The sequence below is a fragment of the Lactuca serriola genome, chromosome 9 (assembly GCF_051521515.1).
Source record: "Lactuca serriola cultivar US96UC23 chromosome 9, Lser_US96UC23_V15, whole genome shotgun sequence".
In the NCBI taxonomy this organism is placed as follows: Eukaryota; Viridiplantae; Streptophyta; class Magnoliopsida; order Asterales; family Asteraceae; genus Lactuca; species Lactuca serriola.
The window spans coordinates 4,405,007-4,427,808 of NC_136416.1; the positions used below are offsets into that span (position 1 = coordinate 4,405,007).

The window sequence follows — 22,802 nt, forward strand, 5'->3', positions numbered from 1 at the left end:
TTTGTTGATTATCGATGATGTTGATCTAATAACGCTGGGAGTATAATTAATCATAGATGTTGAAGATCTGATCGTATTCAAGCACAATTGAATGTTGAATTAAAAAAACCAAAAACGAATTTTTGTTGTTAACTGTTGAATCGTGTTGATTATTGACGAAGATCGATAATTGATTAGCACTGGATGATGTTGATGATGATTTAATTGAAGAAATCTGGATGATTGTTGAAAGTTGGAGAAAAAATTTGGATGATGAACGATGAATGGGTTTGAACTACAGATACCCATTTGAGATTGAAGGCTGTTCTCATATTTACAAATTTGCCACCGTGTCTTTTTATGCTTGAATAAAATGAGTAGCTGAGAATGATTCCCCCCATTCTCAACCTTTTTTATTTTCTCAATTGAACCCATAAATAGTGAGAAATAGTCAACTAAAAAAACTATATAAAAACTTATAGGAGATACTCTTAAACTATATATATATATATATATATATATATATATATATATATATATATATATATATATATATATATATATATATATATATATATAGTTTAAGAGTATCTCCTATAAGTTTTTATATAGTTTTTTTAGTTGACTATTTCTCACTATTTAATTAAAAACATCTTCAATACACAAGTTTTTATAAAAATGTATTGTAGTAGATTTTCCAATAACAAATTGATAACAAAAATTTTAAAAATATTTTAATTATAAATTTGTAGAAAGTTTTTTTTATCTGCTAAGCTTTTGCTTAAAAGCACATGATTTTTTTTAAATGATCTATATTCTTTAAAAAAAAAAAAAAAAAAAAAAAAAATTGCATTGAAGATGCTGGAAGGCCAATATATTGACCAAATCTTGGTTGCCACGAGTTTAGCTGCCATTGGTTGCGGCGTGTTTGTCCTTGTCCATCTTGATTAAGAAGTTCCCCGAAGAACCTCTCTATATAAAATATAAACAAAACACATGTCCTGAAAATTCTCTTCACCGTCATATCCCATGTCGTCTTTCCCTTTCAAGTTTTAACCATATCAGAAACAGAAATTACTTTTTATCTCTCCTTGTAACACAGAAAGAAGAAGAAGAAGAAGGAATCATAAAAATAAGATAAGACGGTAGTAACCAAAACATGACAATCAATGTCGCCAGAACGAGATCTCAAAAGAAACCGTCGACGGCAAGTCGCGGCGTCCGGTCACTAGGCATAGCTATTGCGATCCCGGTGGCTCTAACCGTATCCAATATCATGATGTTCGGAGAGACCGACACCTTCCACTACCAGGACCTCGACAGGCCATTCTGGATCCCACCCTTGTGGGCGCTACACCTAACCTGTGTTTCCTCGGCTTTCGTCATGGGGTTATCGGCTTGGCTGGTGTGGGCCGACAGTGGATTTCATCGCACACCAATGGCTATTTTTATGTACTTGGCTCAGCTTGGACTCGGCTTGGCCTGGGACTCCATCTTTTTCAAGGTGGGTCCGACTCAAATGGGGCTGGGTGTGAGCTTCGGCCATATGCTTACCATTTTCTCTTGTTCTCGGATGTTTGCCCGGATAAACCCAATCGCCGGTGATCTGGTGAAGCTTTGTTTGCTGTGGACCTTGTTCTTGACGTTTGTAAATCTACATTTTGTACTTGAGGAATAAATAATAAGGATCGATGCCTCTCGTCTCCTCTGGTTCCAAGAATTAATGGAACGCAATCATGAAAAAAGGAATTCAAATCATTCTAGCTAATTCTAATTAAGAGCAGACAAAATAGGAATTAAAAGGATAGGAAAACAAAAGGGTTCTGTTGGTTTGTTCCTTCGCTAGTCGGTTCTTTTTATAAAAGTTGCCGTTTCCAAAAGAAAAAAAAAAAAAAAGAAAACAAAAGGGAAAAGGGAAAGGCCTCTATCCATACTTAATGGTTGGCATAAAATCAAACCATGCAAATACAATTCAATTCTTTTGTAATTTGATGTTTGATTTGTTGATGCATATGTTTGAAAAAATAGAATGTATATATCAATAATCCTCTCATTGCTTTTGGAACTAATCATTAAAATTCCACTTACATCACAAAATTATTACTTTTCACCATGGATACTCTGTGATTCTACTGTCCACGACTTGATGTATCCTGAAATTTTTATATTTGATCATAAAAAGTTCACAAAACATATTGTTGCGGTGCTTTTTCCTTCAAAAAATCGTGAATACAAAAATTGCGGTTTTGCTACATTAATTCTCTTTCAACTATGTTTGGCTTTAGGAGAAGTCGATGGGTTTCAAGTTAAAGTTAGTTTGTTTTTATTTACAAAATTTAAGAAACATATGTAAACGCATACTGTAGTTTTTAAAGGGACTTGCACCATATATGCTCTTGAGAAACCAAAATTGTAACTAATTTTATTATGCCTCATTTTGCTTAAATTTTAAGAAATATTCATGCCATACAATTTTCACGACATGATATCATAGTAGATTTTTAGCAGAAAAAATATGTCATTTTAATGAAAAGATTATTATTCATGATATATATTTTTTTTGAGATGGCAAATTTATTCTATTTTAAAATTGTTTTTAATTTCATTTATGTCCGAAAGACAAGACTTAAACATAAAACACTGACTTCAAGGAGGAAAGTAACATTGATACGTGAGTATGTGACATTTTTCTATGATTTCTATAATTTTTTTGTAACAAATCAACTTCAATTCAAAATTTGAAAATAAAAATTCATATCCTAATAACAATTTCGAAATATTTTAAAAATCGTATAAAATCTCCCAAATTTTAATCTATCCCAATAAAACTTTCAATGTTTTAAACAAAAATTTTCAAAACCTATGTTTTTCGACATTTTCTTTTGTCTATATATATAATAATTTAAACATACCGAACGTGATTTTCACATGTTATAACCTTGTTCATGATATATGAAGTCGGAAAAAGTGATTACAAGGAACTAGCATGCTTTTTTGCCAAAATAAATAGTTTTTATGATAAGTTTTAAAACTAAGGTCATTTGTTGATACAAAATATTTAATATTATTGTTTACGAAAATATTTAATATTATGTGGGTTTTTTCTATAATTTAAATTAAGATATGTAGGATTTTAGATAATTCATCATTAACATATTTTTTTAGCGCGAGACTCATCCCAAAACAAATAACATCACATTCTTCTTTTTGATCTCCATCTTTCAGCACCGTTAAATATGAATTGCAGGCTGAAACCTTCCCATGTAGCCTCAAAAACAAACAAATTTAAACGAACTTCAGTCATCATATGTACTTCACATTTAAATAAATAGGCATGTTTAAAGTTATGGCACGTACAATAACAACTATATATTTTAATAGTGCTATTGGGTAATTAATTGTGGGAATCTAGTGCCAACAATCATCCAGATAACTTATGAAACCGAGAGAATTCATGGAGCAATGTTGCCTATGGTATGTGGCATTGGTTTTTGGTGCTAACAACCACAAACACAAGATACACATTATGGTTTTCATTTTTCTAGTTTAACAAAAAAAAAGTACAAAAAAATGAAAAAAGAGAAAAAAAATACAAAATACAATATACAAAAATATCACATTTAACAATTTGTTTCTGAAAAAAAAAAGATGTCACCTTTACAAAGATGAAAACAAAAAATTGTCATTGTTGTCAAAATAGATAAAGTTGTTGGCATGGGTGTGGGGCAACATGTTATTACATGTTATCACACTCAAAAGGTGTCACATTATCATCCTAGTCATAAATAAGTGTTATAATACCAAAGGTGGAAATGAACAACATCAAATAACATGTAATAACACTATTTATTTTTAATTTTTTTTTTTATGTTTGTAATTATTTTTCTATTTTGTTTTATTTTTTTAATTTATGTCATAATAATTTTTAAAAAACATATAAATTAAATGACACATAATTAAATTAAATACTAATTAAAAACTACATTACAACGAAAAAACATAAAATGACATTCCAACGAAAAAAAATATACCGAAAAAAATAGCAAAAAAAAAAACATTACAACGAAAAGAAACACTAATATTCGTCTAAATATTTCTACTCAATCTTCGCCTTCATTTTTCAGAGTGTCTCCAACCGTCTCGGTGACAAATTATCCTCGCTAGTTTGAAGAATTGTCTAATCTTTCGCAATACGATCGTCCTCGGCTTCACGACGCAAGAACTCAAAATGTTTCCGTTGCAAATCATATCTTTTACGCGAGATTTCGTTGTGCTCGTCAAATTTTTTTTTTCATTTCGGCTTGCTCTCGTCGTCTACTTTCGGTTTCATCCGCGTGCCGTTAAGCACGTCTCGCTTTGTCGCGGCCTATTGGTCGTCGAGGAGGGGAGATCTCTTCAATGTCGTTCAAGTTGTCCGGTATCTCATCCGTGTCCGCATTGAGGTCGATGTTCGTGCGTGCGTCCGAAACATCGACCGAACCCGAGCCACGCAACCTCTTCGATTGTTGTTCCGTAAATATGTCGGTTTTATTCCACTTTGGGTCTTCCTTCACAATCTCCCAAATTTTTTCGTGCTAAAAAACGTGACCGATCTCCACATGATATTGCTCCTTCGCTGCTTTATAAACGTCAAAATCGGTCGCACCACTTTGCTTGTTCGAGGAAAGCTTGTTGTAGGTGGAATTGAACTTGGTGCACTTCTTGCTTATTTGAGTCCATTTGCTACTCAACATGTCGTGATTGCGGTAATTTTCATCTTTATTCAAAAGGCTACGAAATTTCCCGATCACGGCTTCCCAAAAGGCAACTCTTCGCATGTCGTTTCCTTGCGTTGGATTTTTTGATGTCCTGCACCAAGCCACCGCCAATGCGTACTCATCGTCCGCGGTCCACCATGTTGGAGGTTCGTCTTCCGATTGCTCCACCGTAACCGCTTTCCCTTTCCTTCGCGATCTCCCTTTTTGGGCCGTTTTTTTTCTGCTCCCCCCGCTTGCGTCTCGGGTACAGTTTATTGGGTGGGTTGTGGTTGTGTGGTATTTTTTTGAATTGTATCAAATGGGTTGAAAATGTTTTGTGGAAGGTTTGTAGTGAATTGTGGTGGTGGTGAGACGAGATTGAAAAAATTGTCTTGTGTGTTGAGAATGTTCGCGTACATCTCGTATTGTGCAAAACCAACAGGCGGAGGTGTATTTCTGTTTGGAGGAGGAGTGTTGGAGTTTTGATCCATAGTAGGGAAAAGAGATTTTTTTTGAAGATTTGAAAGTAAAAAGGTTTGTATAAAAGATAAAGGTTGATGTATATGTATATATGTAGTTGTAAAAAGACTGAAAATCTATTATTATTATTATTTTTTTTACTTTTTTGATCGTTTTACAACGGTTGAAAAATCAAAAATATATCCGTTGGAGTTAATTTGCATAGAAATCCTCCCGTTGTCACGTGTTACCATCGTAACGCCTTATACCATAACGGCTAAAAACGCAAGCCGGGCGCGGTGTTCGGCACGTTATACCGCCGTTATTAGATTGCCACGTCGGAATAACGCGTACTCGTGTTGCCCATACCTACCCGTCTTAGTGAAAAAGATTGTCACCTCGTCACGGTAACCTGCTATACTATAAAGTCACGCTGGTCGAGGTGGAAATTTTGTTTCAAAATAGAATGGATTTAATAATAGAACAAAATACGTAGTAAAATATATTAAATCACAAAAAAAAAGAAAAAAGACAAAATAAAGTAGGTTTTCAGAAATATATATATATATATATATATATATATATATATATATATATATATATATATATATATATATATATATATATATATATATATATATATTAACTGGAAAATATTGAAACTATCAACTAATCATAGGGTGTCCATGTGGTTCCCTCTAAACAAATTACATGTTATTCATATTGTAGAAATGTAGTGAAGTATGGTCCAACTCCAACATCGTAGCACCACTTATACATACGTGGTTATGATGATGAAAAATGAGCGTCACAACAATATTAGTACTTAAGCCAAAAGCTAATCATGTTAATTAGAAAAAGAGTCTTTTAGCTTCACCTTTGGAATTATGACATTGATGTTGTTTCCTTTCAAAAAATTGGCATACCAGTGTGCAGAAAGCTTAGGATATCGTGTCAACTCCTTGTCATCAAGGTCAACATAGTACAGACCATAACCATAATTATAGCCACCCACCATCTCAAGGAGATCAAAGAAGGACCAGACAAAATAACCCTTCGTGTTTGATCCATTCCTGTTACCATGTCATAGACCAAAAGAACCAGAACAGATGAGCATTAATCATCTGCATGTATATATAAAGCTCTTTAAAGGTGAAACTTTTTAATAAGGATTATTGAGTAGAAATTAAGTAGCATCATCCATGCATGTGTACGTGCCCTTTCCTTCATAGGTTAATTCAAGCAGAGGCATACCTTAGTGCACTCAACACAGCACCAATATACGCATGCAAGTACTCTACCCTTGGGGTGTCCATCAATGTTCCATTACGTGCTTGTACTTGCCCTATCAGAAGTTAGAACAAGATATACATGTCCATATACCATACACTCATATTTATATTTGAAGTACTAATTAATATGTTCGATGTATACCATTTTCATGGATGTAGATAGGAGGATTCCTATATTCTTACTTGAGATGGTTAAGGAGCTTTTCCAGACCAATTGGAATCACGGGGAACTAAGATTTAAAAACAAAAATAAAAATAAGAGATTTAGTACTGTTGGCATAATTCAGGAAATAAACCTTCAGGGGCATTTTTGGAAACTTTCCTTTAAGGCAGTATTTGTGTGTTAGTTTAGAATGCTATTTTTAATAGTATAAATAAGGGCAATGTTTTAGTTATTTTTCATTAAGTTTTCCAGCAATAAAAATCTTGTTTAGTAAGTAATCTCTTTTCCTCTCGTTTTGTTCTATTCCCTTGTTTCTTTCCTTGTTGTTCTGATTTCTTCCTTAGGCACCAAGGTATCCTCAAGTTGATACCTTACACTTGGTATCACAGTAAAAGTCGATCGATCACATTCTCACCCATGGAAGGACTGAAGATGCAATATCATGTCTTGACTGGAACCAACTACAACTACGTTGCAGAGACGATTAAGATGAAAGTCTTCATGCAAGCACAGGAAGTTTGGGATGCGATTGAGCCAAAAAAGTCCCCAAGAACCCGGTTGGTGTCAAGAAGGATAAGATGGTCATGACAACTATTTATCAAGCTATCCCAGAGTAAAGCCTATTGTATAATGAAGTCATGGGCAAAATCAAACTCAGGTCATGGAAGAGGTGGAAATCTTCCATGACTCGGTTGGGAAACACTCAAGACTATGTATATGATTTTTCAGTCACTAAAGGCTGAATTCGAGATTCTTAGCATGAAAGAATCTGGGATGGTTGATGATTTTTCAGCAAAAATCAACAATATCGTGAGCAACATCCGAACATTAGGTGACACCATCAATTCAAGAAGATTCTATGAGTCGTGCCCTCTAAGTTTGTTCAAATTGCATCAACCATTGATCAATTTATTGATCTTGATACAATGACTATTGAAAACGTGGTTGGTAGACTCAAAGCACATGAAGTGCGCATTTAAGTACATCAAGAAGCAGACGAAAAGAAATAGCTCTTAACCCGTGAAGAATGGTCAGAAAGAAACAAGAAGCAAAAAAAACGGGCAAGAGTCAAGAAACAAGCAACGGGGTAATTCGAGTAATCGTGGGGGACAAGGAAAAGGACGTGGAAGAGGAAGTTGCAACAACTCAGGTCATGGAAGAGGTGGAAATCACCAGAACAGAGGAAGTCATGGGCAAAATCGAACTCAAAACCACGACAAAAGTAAGATACAATGCTATAACTGCTAAGAATACAAGCATTATGTTTCCGAATGGAAGAACCCACGAAAAGAAAGGAATCAAGAAGCAAATCTAAACCGGGGTGCCAGTGATGCCAAACCAGCTTTGTTACTTGTAGCATTGCATAATGAAGATGTTAAAGATGAAGACATGCTAAAAGGATAAAAATTAAGTAAATTCGACCTTAAGACAGAGGGAAGAAGTATCTAACCAATCAAAAGTATGGTGCCTTGACAAATGGGCTAGCAACCACATGACGGGTGAAAGAAAATTTTGAAAACTTGATAACTCAGCTAAAGTTTTTGTCAAATTTGGAGATGAGACTAGAGTTTGAATCGAAGGAAGGGGTTCTATCATTTTTAAATACAAGAAGGGTGAACATTGAGAACTCAAGGAAGTATATTTTATATCAAGAGTATGCAACAACATTATTAGCTTAGGACAGTTGGTTCAAAATGGTGATAGAATCGTTATGTATGGTTCTTACATGTGGGTTCTCGATGAAAAATGTAGGTTGTTAATGAAAGTCTTGCAATCTAAATATCGCCAGTACAAAAACTTGTTTGATGAAGAAGAATCTATGTGACTACTTGGCTAAACAATAGACCCAACATGGTTATGGCATAATCGCTTGGGCCATGTAAGTTTCTCGTCCCTTAAACACATGTCTAACGCAAATATTGGGGAGGGATTACCTAAGATCAATAACCCCACCAGCCGTGTGAAGGATGTCTGGCTGGAAAACAAACACGAAAAATATATCCCACGCAAACAACCTTTAGAGAGCAAAAAGAAGACTTGAACTCGTGCATGGGGATCTTTGTGGTCCCATCTCGCCACCCACACCAGCAGGAGCAGGGAACAAGTACTTCATGTTGCTAGTTGATGATTATACAAGAGCTATGTGGTCATATTTAATGAAAAGTAAGGATAAAGCCTTGCAAGTATTTAAATAATTTAAAGCAATAGTCAAAGTGGAAACCAGTGAGAAGATTTTAACACTTCGTACAGATCGAGAAGGTGAGTTTCTTCCAAACCGTTTTATTGCAAGGAAAGTGGCATAACATGCACTATACAACACCCTACTCTCCACAACAGAATGGGTCCTGCAAAGACGAAATCGCGCGATTGTAGAGATGGCCAGAAGTAGTTTGAAAAGCTTGAAAGTGCCTGATGTGTTATGGGGTGAGGCGGTGACTCGTACGATCTACATTCTCAATCATGTAACCAACCATTAAAGCTCTCAAATATGGTACACCATATGAAGCATGGACCGGAAGAAAACCACGAATTGATCATGTAAGAGTTTTTGGTTGCATTGCACACATGCGAGTAACCGGAAGGCATTTGAGTAAATTAGAAGTTTATAGCAAAAAGCTAGTTCACTAGGGGTTAGAAAAAGGTATGAAACGTTATAGTAAGTAGAGATGTGATTTTCGAAGAAAATAAACCATGAGAATAGGGGCAAGCAACAAACAACATCAAATGAAATCTTCACCTTCGATATATTACATCTCGATGAACACAAACACCCCTGGTGATAGCGAGTAGCATGGAGAGAACTCAAATGAGACAATACAAATTAGGATAATGGTGTACTTGAAAACCCTCATAATATTTCATTAAGTCCTGAATCTTCCCATACAACAAGTGCAATTAGCTCGACCTCGTCTACAATTAAACCATGCTCCACTCAAATTCGCACCTTGGTTGATATATATGAAGATTATAGTGAATTTTTGTTCCTAAATGATGACAAGGAACCCACATCTTACTCAACGGCAAAAGGAATTGTTGAATGGGAAGAATCAATGAAGAGTGAGCTAAGTGTAATTGAGAAAAACAAAACTTGAAAGTTGCTAGAGTTGCCAAAAGGGAGAAAACTCATTGGCCTCAAGTGGGACTTCAAGATAAAAAGAGATCCAAATGGAAATATCTTAAAGCACAAGGCAAGGTTAGTTGCAAAGGGTTTTGTGCAAAAACATGGGGTTGATTTCGATGAAGTTTTTGCACCTGTGGCTAGAATAGACACTATGCGTATTCTACTTGCTTTGGCAGCTAAGAACAGTTGGAGTGTACATCATATTGATGTATAATCAGCCTTTCTTAATGAAGAATTAGAGGAAGGGGTTTGTGTAACTCAACGAGAGGGTTTTATGAAGAAATACAAGCCAAAGTTGGTGTACAAATGATCAAAGGCGTTGTACGGATTGTGACAAGCTCCTAGAGCTTGGAACTCACGGCTAGACAAATTTCTAAAAGATTTAGGTTTTGTAAGATGTCTACAAGAGTATGTCGTTTACACAAGGAAGAAAAACCGAAATCCACTTATAGTTAGAATATATGTGGATGATCTAATTGTCACTAGAAATCATGGTGATGATGTAAAGTTTTTCAAACAACAAATGAGCAACGAATTTGATATAAGTGACCTTGGGTTGTTATCGTTCCACCTTGGGATTGAGGTGAGTCAACATAAGGCGTTGTATGGATTGTGACAAGCTCCTAGAGCTTGGAACTCACGACTAGACAAATTTCTAAAAGATTTAGGTTTTGTAAGATGTCTACAAGAGTATGTCGTTTACACAAGGAAGAAAAACCGAAATCCACTAATAGTTAGAATATATGTGGATGATCTAATTGTCACTAGAAATCATGGTGATGATGTAAAGTTGTTCAAACAACAAATGAGCAACGAGTTTGATATAAGTGACCTTGGGTTGTTATCGTACCACCTTGGGATTGAGGTAAGTCTACATAAGGAGGGAATCATCTTAAAACAAACAACTTATGTAAAATCCGTACTTGAAAAATCAAGTATAATTAGGTGTAATCCATGCAAGTACCCAATGGAGCCAAGACTAAAGTTAAGTAAAGATTAATAAGGAGAAATTGTTGATCCCACTTTATAAAGAAGTATTATTAGGGGATTGTATTACTGGGGGATTAAGATATCTGACACATACCCAAAAAAACATCGAGTTTTCGGTTGGAATTGTGAGTTGCTTTAAGGAAATGCCAACTTCATAGCACTTACTAGTCATGAAACATATTTGGTACATAAAGGGAACAACCACGTATGGTTTGGAGTATGTAAGAAGTTGTGAAGAAGACAGTGTCATCGACTATACAAATAGCGATTTAGCTAGAGTTGTGATTGAAGGGAGAAGCACATCAAGTATATCATTTTATCTTAATGAAAACCTTGTTACATGGGCCTCACAGAAGTAACAAAGCGTGGTACTTTGATCATGTGAAGAAAAATTTATGGCAGCTACGAGTGTCACATGTCAAGGAGTTTAGATACAAAGAATGTTAGGAGAGTTAAATAGAAGAATAATCAGCCATATAGTGTTGTATGTTAACAACAAATCAGCTTTGGAACTGTATGACAAACCTGGTGTTCCATGGAAGAAGAAAGCATATAGACATGAGATACCACTTCATACATGAACCGGTTGAGAACGATAACATCGTGCAACATGTGGGAACTGCTGAACAACGGGCTGATATACTCACAAAATCTATGGCTATAGTGAAGTTTGAAGAGACGAGAAGTCTATTAAGAGTAAAGAACATCTCTGTTCTTGAATTAGGAGGGAAAATGTTGGCGTAATTCAAGAAATAAGCCTTCAGGAGCATTTTTGGAAACTTTCATTCTAGGCCATATTTGTGTTAGTTTAGGATGTTAGTTTAAGCAATGTTATGTCCCCTAGATCTATGGATGTAGTCTTCAAAAGAATTGACTTTATCATAAAAAAAAGGTTTAGCGCCGCACCTTGTTGCCCGTTTACCTTCTCACTCATTGTGTTGTGATCACTAAATGGTATTAAAAGATCTTAACTAATATTATAAAATATAGTTTAACTCATTAAGTTTTCCAGTGATAAAAAGTCTTGTTTAGTAAGTAGTCTCTTTTCCTTTTGTTTTGTTCTATATCCCTGTTTCTTTCCTTGTTATTCTAATTTCTTCCTTAGGCACCAAGGTATCATCAAGTTGATACCTTACAAGTACTAGAGGAGGATATAGGGAAATAATAATAAGAAAAGAATAACAACACATGATCAAACATTAAATTTGACGTACCTCGGTTATTGGGAATTCAATTCCACTGTCTGCAATCCAAAGCAGAGAAATGCACACATGATGTTAGTATTAGTTTTATCTACAGACTATAGAGTACTTGTTGCAAATTTAAGTGCCAATTTTGGTTGCTTCCAAGAGGAAGACATGTGCAATTATCGGGGTGATCTAATTTAATTACTTTCATATATCAAACGAGACAACAATGCAATAGTTAAACGAATGTATTAATCACAAAAATGACCACAAAGGTAAGATCATAACACCATATGGCCAATTTTTCAAAATTTAATTATTACCAAATAGGCACCTATTTTGTGAAAGAGTTTGCTAATTCGTGAAATAGCATTTTTTGACATCATATTTCACGAACTTTACCTTTTCATGAAATAATAGAAGTTTCACGAAATTTGATAATATAAGTATTTCTTATAAACAATATTAGGTCTAGCAAAATTATTAAGGTATTTGATAGCCAAACACCTTCACCATTTTGTTGCACCTACTTTTGTTTACATTTCAAATAAATACTTCTTTAATTTGTGAAAATAAAATTTATTTTTCTATAAAAAAATTACATTGTAGTTCACATAATGACGTCATCTTGCGAAATAAAAGAAATTAAGGAAGTTGAATAAGAGATATATTTCTTTGTATCTACACAAAACTGGTTAAGAAGTTTGGCTTACAAGCCATGAGGTTCCATATTCGAGTCCTTTTAAAGACGACCTTTTTCCACATATTTTCAAGTTCCTTGAACATTGCACCTCATGAGAATCAAATGCTTGAAAGACAAACAAAACTGTTTCACTAAACCTATTTTTGTTTACATTATAAATAAATACCTATGTTACCCAATTTTGAGAATTTTTTTGCAAAATGAAAATTATGTATTTTTTGCGAAAACAAAATAAAGTTCACAAAATATGATGTCAGAAAAAAACTACTTCACGAATTTTCGCAAAATAGGTGATCACTTCATGATAGATATTGAAAAGGTGGTCATTTTGTGTTATGCATTAATATTACCTTTTTGGGTCATTTTTGTGATTTTCTATGATGAAGTAGCTAGATACATACATATAAGCGCCATGTCTGCATAAACGTCCCTGGTATATATCGGTTTCAAGATCATTGGGGTTGTCCTTGATGTATAATGTGGTATAGTGGTTTATGCCTAAGAAGTCAAATGAACCCTTGATTTTCTGTGATTCGAGTTTGGTAAAAGTTGGAATTCGGTTCCCTGCACTCTTCTTCACTGTTTCTGGGTAGTCTCCCTTCACCAAGGGATTCAAAAACCTGAAGTAGGATTCATGAAACAAATTTCAAAGCAGAAGTTCCATTCAAAGACCAACACAATTTATCTACAAATTGCGAATTTCTAATAATAGCTTTTGGTATAAGTGGTAATTTCGACCCATTTGCCAAAAATTAATGGGCCAATATGGGATATATTTAGTCTTAAATGACTTAACAAAACAATGAAATGTGTTTAAGTCGCCTAATGTGTAATCATATATATATTGCCCATTTTAGCAAGCGTATAGCAGCTTTTGGTTAAACTTTATGTAGTACGTAGGAACTCACCAACCCAAATAGAAGTCATTGGCACTTTGGGTAGCTTTGACATCTTGTATTGTATTTGTATAAGGTTCAAACCAAAAGGCTAAGAGATTTATTCCAACAGAACCATGCTGCATGGCCTGCATCGATCATCACTGATATTTAGCCAACAAGTAGCCAGTAAATGTTTCTTTCTTTATATATGTATTTAGCCAAACAAGTAGTGGATGCATGTTTCTTTATTAGTATTATTTTTGGCAAAAGATGATATTGATATAGATCATGTTAGGATGATCAATTCCATCAAGTGTCAATTGTGGTAAATAATTTTTCATATATAGCTAGCCAGCATGAACCTGATGAAATTAAAGCTTCAAACAAATTAAATGCAAATCATGGAATGGAAGGGCCATGCAGAGGTGAATTTACCTTGTATTTTTCACGGTAGAGTCTGACAGTTGATGCATGTGCGAGAAGAAAATGGTAAGCTACAAGGTATGGCTCATGAGTAGAGTCACCTCTGCTACAGTTAATATACCCAAATGGGGAAGAACAACGTCCAGGAGGTGAACTACCCGTATCATACCCACCTAAAGCATATATATAAATTGGCTTCATTAAAGGTAGTCCAATGCAAAACCCGATCACCAAATTCCCTGAAGCATACATCAGCAAATGCAACAAAATCTTTCCTGCATTAATAATTTTAATTACATGTTCAATATTATCATGCGCCTTAATTAATTAATTATAACACAAGGTGGTCGGCGTCGGTCATATATATATGGAACCACAGTTTTAGTTACAAATATTTAACGTACGTACACTGATTTTCTACTAAGCCATCCTCCATATTCATCTTCAAGTATCAGCGGTAGATCTATATGATTTAATGTAACATGTGGTTGTATTCCTGCATAATTATATATATATATATATATATATATATATATATATATATATATATATATATATATATATATATATATATATATATATATATATAATCATCTTAGGAAAATCCTCAAGCTAGCTATATCATTCAAATTAGATTAGATACGTTCTGAACAGATAGAGTCAATTACAAGCATATATCCAGTCAATTAATGTTTATCCCTTGGCTATAAAAAGTGTAGGAATTTTCAAGAAACCCTAGCTAAACTCCACAACTTCATATTGCCCTCCATCAATAAAGCTGCACTAAAGATTTTAATATGGATCATCCAAGATACAGGACACTTGGTTTGGAGCTAGATGTACAGACTTAATTTCTATATTGAAGATGGAAAGGAATTTAGATGCCCAAATGAAGTGCGTGGATGTAACCAGAAATTATTAAATTAGGTGTAAATGGCATTAATATTTATAAATTTTCTTTGGAATGCGTCCATATACTAGGATACGACTCTTGACTCTTGAGTCTTAACTTTAACTCAAATCAAATGGTTATCTTATGCTTGTATTTAATATATACTGAACACGTACAACCGAACGCCCCTAATTAAATTCAGTACAGATGGAGGAAACCATCGATCCAACCCAATTTTGAGATTGACCGGAAAATCCAACGGAAGAGTAGTCGACACATGAGTATTAATTTTTATTACCTGAATGAGCGTAGGCGTCCCAAATGCTGAAACTCCTTCCATCTTCCAGCGCTGCTCCTTCAACCTTATCACATATATATAGACATACACAGTTACCTACCTCCAAATTGATTAATATTCATTTACACACACTTCAAACTTCAATCGATCGAAGTTATGAATTAATTAAGAGCAGATGCCTGATAAGCGGAAGTTCCGGAACCAAAAACGAATTCAGCGGGAAAATCATCTCTTCCATATTCATCAGCCACACCGAATGCCAAGAATCCTACATTTCCAATCACCAGAACAAGAGCAAGAGCAAGAAGACGGAAAAAATATTTCGGCATATCGCAAGTGATGAATCGACTATCTTAGCAGGCAAATGACGCTGTCTGTGTTCTGGATAAATTTTGAAGAGATATCATAACCACATATTATGATTGGACGATAAATGGAGATGCCACGTCGGTCTTAGAGCATCCTAACAATGGAACTGAGAATGATACAACTCTACAGTCATTAGATGACACATTGGCATCTAATAGATATTGCCTTGGGAAAAAGAAGAAAAGTCTTTTAATCTTTAAATAAATATCATAAATTAGTTTTTATAGAATTTTATTAATCTATATGTATTGAATATATACGTAATATATGATTTTATAACTCCAAAAGTCTTAGAAAAAAGAAATGGGTCTATGCGTAAAAGTAAACAAAATCAGATAATGAATCACATTAAGAAAGTGGGCTATTACATGATTTTTTTTTATTTAAAAACCTACGAGCATACAATAAAAAACAATCATATGAAATTATATATATATATATATATATATATATATATATATATATATATATATATATATATATATATATATATATATATATATATATATATATATTAATGTTTCCAATTTACCTCATTCTAGAGATATAATACTACTCTATTATGTGAGTCACACTTGATGAAATTAAATATTAATTTTGATCGTTGTCTCGTAAAAAACATTCCCAAATATCTTCCATTAAATCACGCCGTAGTGCGTGATGCACTTCACTATCACGTAGTTCAACATTTCTTAAAATTTGATATTGAATTTCATGGGATAGTCATCGATGTACACGTATCAGAGGATCAACATCATCCGACCAATTACTAATCGTGCTTCCTTCGTCCTCTACTAATCGCGTTTCCTACTTTCCTTATTGTTGATTCATCATCTTTTGTTCGTTAACTAAAGTACAATTTCATCATTTCACTACCATAAGGACTATTTATGAAATAAAAAAAAAATATAATATAATATAATATAATAATTTAATCTAAAAGGGTCTCGCCCACTCTCTCTTACTCTCTCTCTCTCTCTCTCACACACACATCATAGTCATACCCCCACACTACCCTACTCCGTGTCTACCATTACCACCACTATCACCACAACTGTCCACCATCACCACTACCATCACTAGACCAAAATTACCACCCTTATTTCTCCATTACAACCACTACAAAACACCATCACCATCGTTAACTTCCACCTGCCAAACCACCACATACCCTTCACCACCGCCATTTTCTTTATTGATATCATATTCTTCATATTCTTCATTGAAATTGTTGATTTTTTTCTCCTCTGTGAATACCCAATCAATAATGAGCAAAAACAACCATCCCATTCATTAAACCAATCATAAGTCCATCAGCTACTGTGACATCCCCAATTTCTCGGCCAGAAAAGACCGATTTGTTTATGCTTTGTTTTTAAAATAAGAGTAATCTTTTAAAGAAAACAGTTGCAAAATTTGTTTCCAAAACAAAATATGATAAAAATTATCAAAACATTTATTTAAAGAAATGTATTTTCATCATATAACAAAATCTCGGGATGTCATGTTCCGATACAGACACATAAGTATAAATGGAACTTACATTATTTACACTAAAGATTTTACATCTCCTTTAATCTCTCCGTGAAATATATCTTCGTATCGATACCTGTGATACAAAGAAAACTGAGTGGGTCAGGCTTGGGAGCCTGATAAGCATATAGGGTTTTCAACCCACAATAATATAATTATTATATTCAACCATCAAACAATCAACCCAATTACCCATCCCCATTATCTTCTTTATTTCTTAGGATTTTACCCTAAGAATTCAACTACCCGTCATTCATTCATTACTAGGATTGACCTAAGGAATTAGCACAAAATCTATTGCTACATAAGGCGCATCTACCAACATCATCCTTTAAGCGCCTCTGCCAGGATTACGTCATACACTATGAGGCGCGACTGTCAGGTTTATGACATTCTCTTTTAGGCACATCTGCCGACATTATCCTATAAACGCATCTGCCAGAATTATCCTATAAGCGCATCTGCTAGTATTATGACATTCTCTATTTGGGGCATCTGCCGACATTATCCTATAAGCGCATCTGCCAGGATTATCCTATAAGCGCATCTGCTAGTATTATGACATTCTCTATTTGGCGCATCTGCCGACATTATCCTATAAGCGCATCTGCCATGATTACGACATTCATTACTTGGTGCATCTACCGATATTATTCTTAAGCGCATCTTTCATACCTCATCATTTATCACATTCCAACTATCTCATCTACCCATGTTTTACCCAACGTATTTGTTGATATAAAATACATATACAGTTTAACTCATTTAAAAACTATATAAAATATCCATTCCACACTCATCTCAAATAAACAACAATATATAAACACATAGCACGTATTTTATAACAAATATTTCATATTTATGTGTTAGAAGATAGTAACCACACGTTTACCCAAACATATACTTAATACATTCAAACAATACTTGTATTATACTCGTGTTTATGAAAGAGACTATACACCCACACATATAAACAACTTTATATTATACACATAGCACGCATTTTATAGCAAATACTTAATATTTATGTGTTAGAAGAAAGTAACTACACACTCACTTGATCAGAAGATGATCAGACATCACTACGGCTTGTAGAAGTAGTATTCTTCGGTAGATCTGGAAGATCTTCACAAAAACCGAACTCCTCGCAGGCAGAGCTTCGACTCGGGAATTTCACTTCTCGGGATCTTCGGGGCCTCGGGACTTGCTTCGGGGCTCGGGAATGATATCGGGGTTTCGGGATAATTCTTGCACGAAAAACGATGCAAAAACGCGAGATAAAGGGAAGAAATGAGCAAAGAAGTCGGTTGCCCTCGACACCCTTTTATAGGGGCTGGAACTTCAAATTACGTTGGGCGTAATATGAAATTACGTTGGGCGTAATGAAGATAGGGTCGCTGACTCCCCCCATGGATAATATCGGTTAATATATATTTAAATTAAATATCGAAAATATTTAATAAACTTCAAAAATTCATATCTTCCTCATACGAACTTCGTTTTCGACATTCTTTATATCCCCGCGTAGGTGAGACTACGCTCTACAACTTTCGTTTAGACTCCGTCGGCTAATTTTGAATTTATTTTTATTATTTATTTTTAGTAGGCCGGGACAAGAAAAACTACGTTATAAAATCATAACTTCTTTATCCGACGTCCGTTTTCACCTATTTTTTCATCGTTTCACTACAATTAACGAGATATTCGATTCTCGTTTAGATTGTTTCGGCTAAAAACCGCTCGATCTCAAATCGAGTATTCGGGCTGCATACCGCTAAGTCGAAACTTAGAAAAATCATAACTTCCTCATACGAAGTCAGATTTGGACGTTCTTTTTATGCACGCTCATGGTTTAACGAACTCTACGACTTTCGTTTAGATTGCTAAGTCTAAATATCACTCTAACGTAAATTCACTATTTATGCTTCCCGGTGCCGTGCCGGTTCCGACGCGAAACTTCGACGGGTCATAACTTCTTCGTTATAGCTCGGATTTTGGCGTTCTTTATATGTACGGAAACCTTGTGACATATTCTACAACTTGGTTAAGATTATTTATTCTAAATAATCTTTTGTCGAAAAGTCGTTTTCGACCCCTATTGCCTCTAAATTGACTAGCCCGGATCTACGGGCGTTACAATTATCTCCCCCTTAGGATGATTACGTCCCGGAATCATCAACGAAATAGGACTTGCATAATGATTCCACTCGTTATTTCTTCATCCTAGGTAATTACCGTAACTTCTATGTTTTCTCGAGAGAGTATTTAACTTTATGGCTTTCTTGACCGCAGAAGATGCCCAATCTTGCATCTGCTTATCGTACCATGTCGTACTTTTCAATTGTAACCTTCGAGTTACCAAATAAGTCCTTATTGCGGACTCCTTCTTCTTCTCAGGATAAATACTTTCCTTTATCTATTGTAACAGACCGATGGGTCGTGCTCTACTGACCTCTCATCGCACGATGCGACGCTTAGACTCGGTCTTTTTAAATTTAAATTCCAGAATGGAATATACCTTCCTTCATATTCTAATGTGATATAATCACATTTTTACATGTAGCTTTTCTAGCTACAAGCTTCCTTAACAACGAGCGCGATGCAATCGATCGTGTTAATTTCAATCTTCTGACTTGAGTCAGATACTACCTCAAAATTGGTTCTATGAACCACGTAACAAACCCGTCGTAGTCGGACTCAATTTGAATGTGACCACTAGGGTCGGAATAACAACCACCTTACTAGTCACTACCGAAACAATGGTAATGACATACCAGAATAAAACGGAATCAATTACTTGCTTCTTGGTAACCTTGTGACTTTCCCTGATCCAAGTGCGATTCCTGTGCTTCCGGTAGTATATGCATCTACTACCTTTCACACCTACTCATACTCGTCCCAAGTATTGTCCCGCAGTCGACCAAGTCACCATACAAGAAAATCACACAACAATTTAACACATACGAAAGTGTTCAAATAATCATAGAAATTTCCCTAGACTCTACTAGGATTTCTTCATTGCTCTATCTACAATCATCAATTCTACTTTAACTCGATTGGTGATGGGAATTCCAGATGATGGGACAACTTCAAGAATTACACCAACCGTTCCATCACCCTGCCAATCGAAGGTGTACTTCAGACATACCGTACTCCTCTAAACGTTCCGTTATTTTATCAGATATAAACTAAAGGTAAGACATCACTCTTACGATATCTTCCGATAAGTGTCATTCACTATCATAAGCCTCCTTCATTTCCTCCATTTACTCAATTCCCTATGTGTCTTCACCGTGACCTTTCGTACACCCAAGCAGACATTCGGTGTACCAGGCGTGAATTTAAGATAAGAAAACTTTAATTACGATAAACGTATAAATCTCCTTATCACCCCGAAACGTTTACATGTTAGTTCTATTATCATAGTCATACGCTTAGAATCCTAAACACATAAGGTTTCCAGATCCGGTCGGCAACAGACCATAGATCCGAACAAATAATAGCATCAATATAGCTATCACACAAAACATTTAGCACATAAAAGCATTTTAGGCATCATTCCTAAAATAAACTAGTGCTCGTGTCAATTTAGGTGTACTACCTAACATATTTTAGACACACTCCTCATAATCATAACTTAGCATTCTAAGTTTAGTCTAGAAATTTCCTATAAATTCCTAGTTCGCTTAAACTAATGCTCTGATACCAACTGTGACATCCCCAATTTCTCGGCCAGAAAAGACCGATTTGTTTATGCTTTGTTTTTAAAATAAGAGTAATCTTTTAAAGAAAACAGTTGCAGAATTTTTCCCAAAACAAAATATGATAAAAATTATCAAAGTATTTATTTAAACAAATGTATTTTCATTATATAACAAAATCTTGGGATGTCATGTTCCGATACAGACACATAAGCATAAACGGAACTTACATTATTTACACTAAAGATTTTACATCTCCTTTAATCTCTCCGTGAAATATATCTTCGTATCGATGCTTGGGAGCCTGGTGAGCATATAGGGTTTTCAACCCACAATAATATAATTATTATATTCAACCATCAAACAATCAACCCAATTACCCATCCCCATTATCTTCTTTATTTCTTAGGATTTTACCCTAAGAATTCAACTACCCGTCATTCATTCATTCCTAGGATTGACCTAAGGAATTAGCACAAAATCTATTGCTACATAAGGCGCATCTACCAACATCATCCTTTAAGCGCCTCTGCCAGGATTACGTCATACACTATGAGGCGCGACTGTCAGGTTTATGACATTCTCTTTTAGGCGCATCTGCCGACATTATCCTATAAGCGCATCTGCCAGAATTATCCTATAAGCGCATCTGCTAGTATTATGACATTCTCTATTTGGCGCATCTGCCGACATTGTCCTATAAGCGCATCTGTAAGGATTATCCTATAAGCGCATCTGCTAGTATTATGACATTCTCTATTTGGCGCATCTGCCGACATTATCCTATAAGCGCATCTGCCAGGATTACGACATTCACTACTTGGTGCATCTACCGATATTATTCTTAAGCGCATCTTTCATACCTCATCATTTATCACATTTCAACTATCTCATCTACCCATGTTCTACCCAACATATTTGTAGATATAAAATACATATACAGTTTAACTCATTTAAAAACTATATAAAACATTCATTCCACACTCATCTCAAATAAACAACAATATATAAACACATAGTACGTATTTTATAACAAATATTTCATATTTATGTGTTAGAAGATAGTAACCACACGTTTACCCAAACATATACTTAATACATTCAAACAATACTTGTATTATACTCGTGTTTATGAAAGAGACTATACACCCACACATATAAACAACTTTATATTATACACATAGCACGCATTTTATAGCAAATACTTAATATTTATGTGTTAGAAGAAAGTAACTACACACTCACTTGATCAGAAGATGATCGGACATCACTATGGCTTGTAGAAGTAGTATTCTTCGGTAGATCTGGAAGATCTTCACAAAAACCGAACTCCTCGCGGGCAGAGCTTCGGCTCGGGAATTTCACTTCTCGGGATCTTCGGGGCCTCGGGACTTGCTTCGGGGCTCGGGAATGATACCGGGGTTTCGGGATAAATCTTGCACGAAAAACGATGCAAAAACGCGAGATAAAGGGAAGAAATGAGCAAAGAAGTCGGTTGCCCTCAACACCCTTTTATAGGGGCTGGAACTTCAAATTACGTTGGGCGTAATATGAAATTACGTTGGGCGTAATGAAGATAGGGTCGCTGACTCCCCCCATGGATAATATCGGTTAATATATATTTAAATTAAATATCGAAAATATTTAATAAACTTCAAAAATTCATATCTTCCTCATACGAACTTCGTTTTCGACGTTCTTTATATCCCCGCGTATGTGAGACTACGCTCTACAACTTTCGTTTAGACTCCGTCGGCTAATTTTGAATTTATTTTTATTATTTATTTTTAGTAGGCCGGGACAGGAAAACTCCGTTATAAAATCATAACTTCTTTATCCGACGTCCGTTTTCGCCTATTTTTTCATCGTTTCACTACAATTAACGAGATCTTCGATTCTCGTTCAGATTGTTTCGGCTAAAAACCGCTCGATCTCAAATCGAGTATTCGGGCTGCATACCGCTAAGTCGAAACTTAGAAAAATCATAACTTCCTCATACGAAGTCAGATTTGGACGTTCTTTTTATGCACGCTCATGGTTTAACGAACTCTACGACTTCCGTTTAGATTGCTAAGGCT

General features: G+C 35.0%; 1 pseudogene across 1 annotated transcript; it reads right to left on the reverse strand.

Annotated features, from left to right (window-relative positions):
* Window positions 1-5,830: 5,830 nt before the first annotated feature.
* Window positions 5,831-15,604, reverse strand: LOC145072118 (beta-glucosidase 11-like; annotated as a pseudogene). Its single transcript, XR_013690927.1, has 10 exons — window positions 15,301-15,604; window positions 15,122-15,185; window positions 14,340-14,427; window positions 13,944-14,206; window positions 13,539-13,654; window positions 13,032-13,250; window positions 11,955-11,983; window positions 6,609-6,696; window positions 6,429-6,519; window positions 5,831-6,247 (listed from the first exon to the last, which is right to left on the reverse strand). The product of XR_013690927.1 is annotated as a beta-glucosidase 11-like (transcript).
* Between the last annotated feature and the right edge of the window lie 7,198 nt (window positions 15,605-22,802).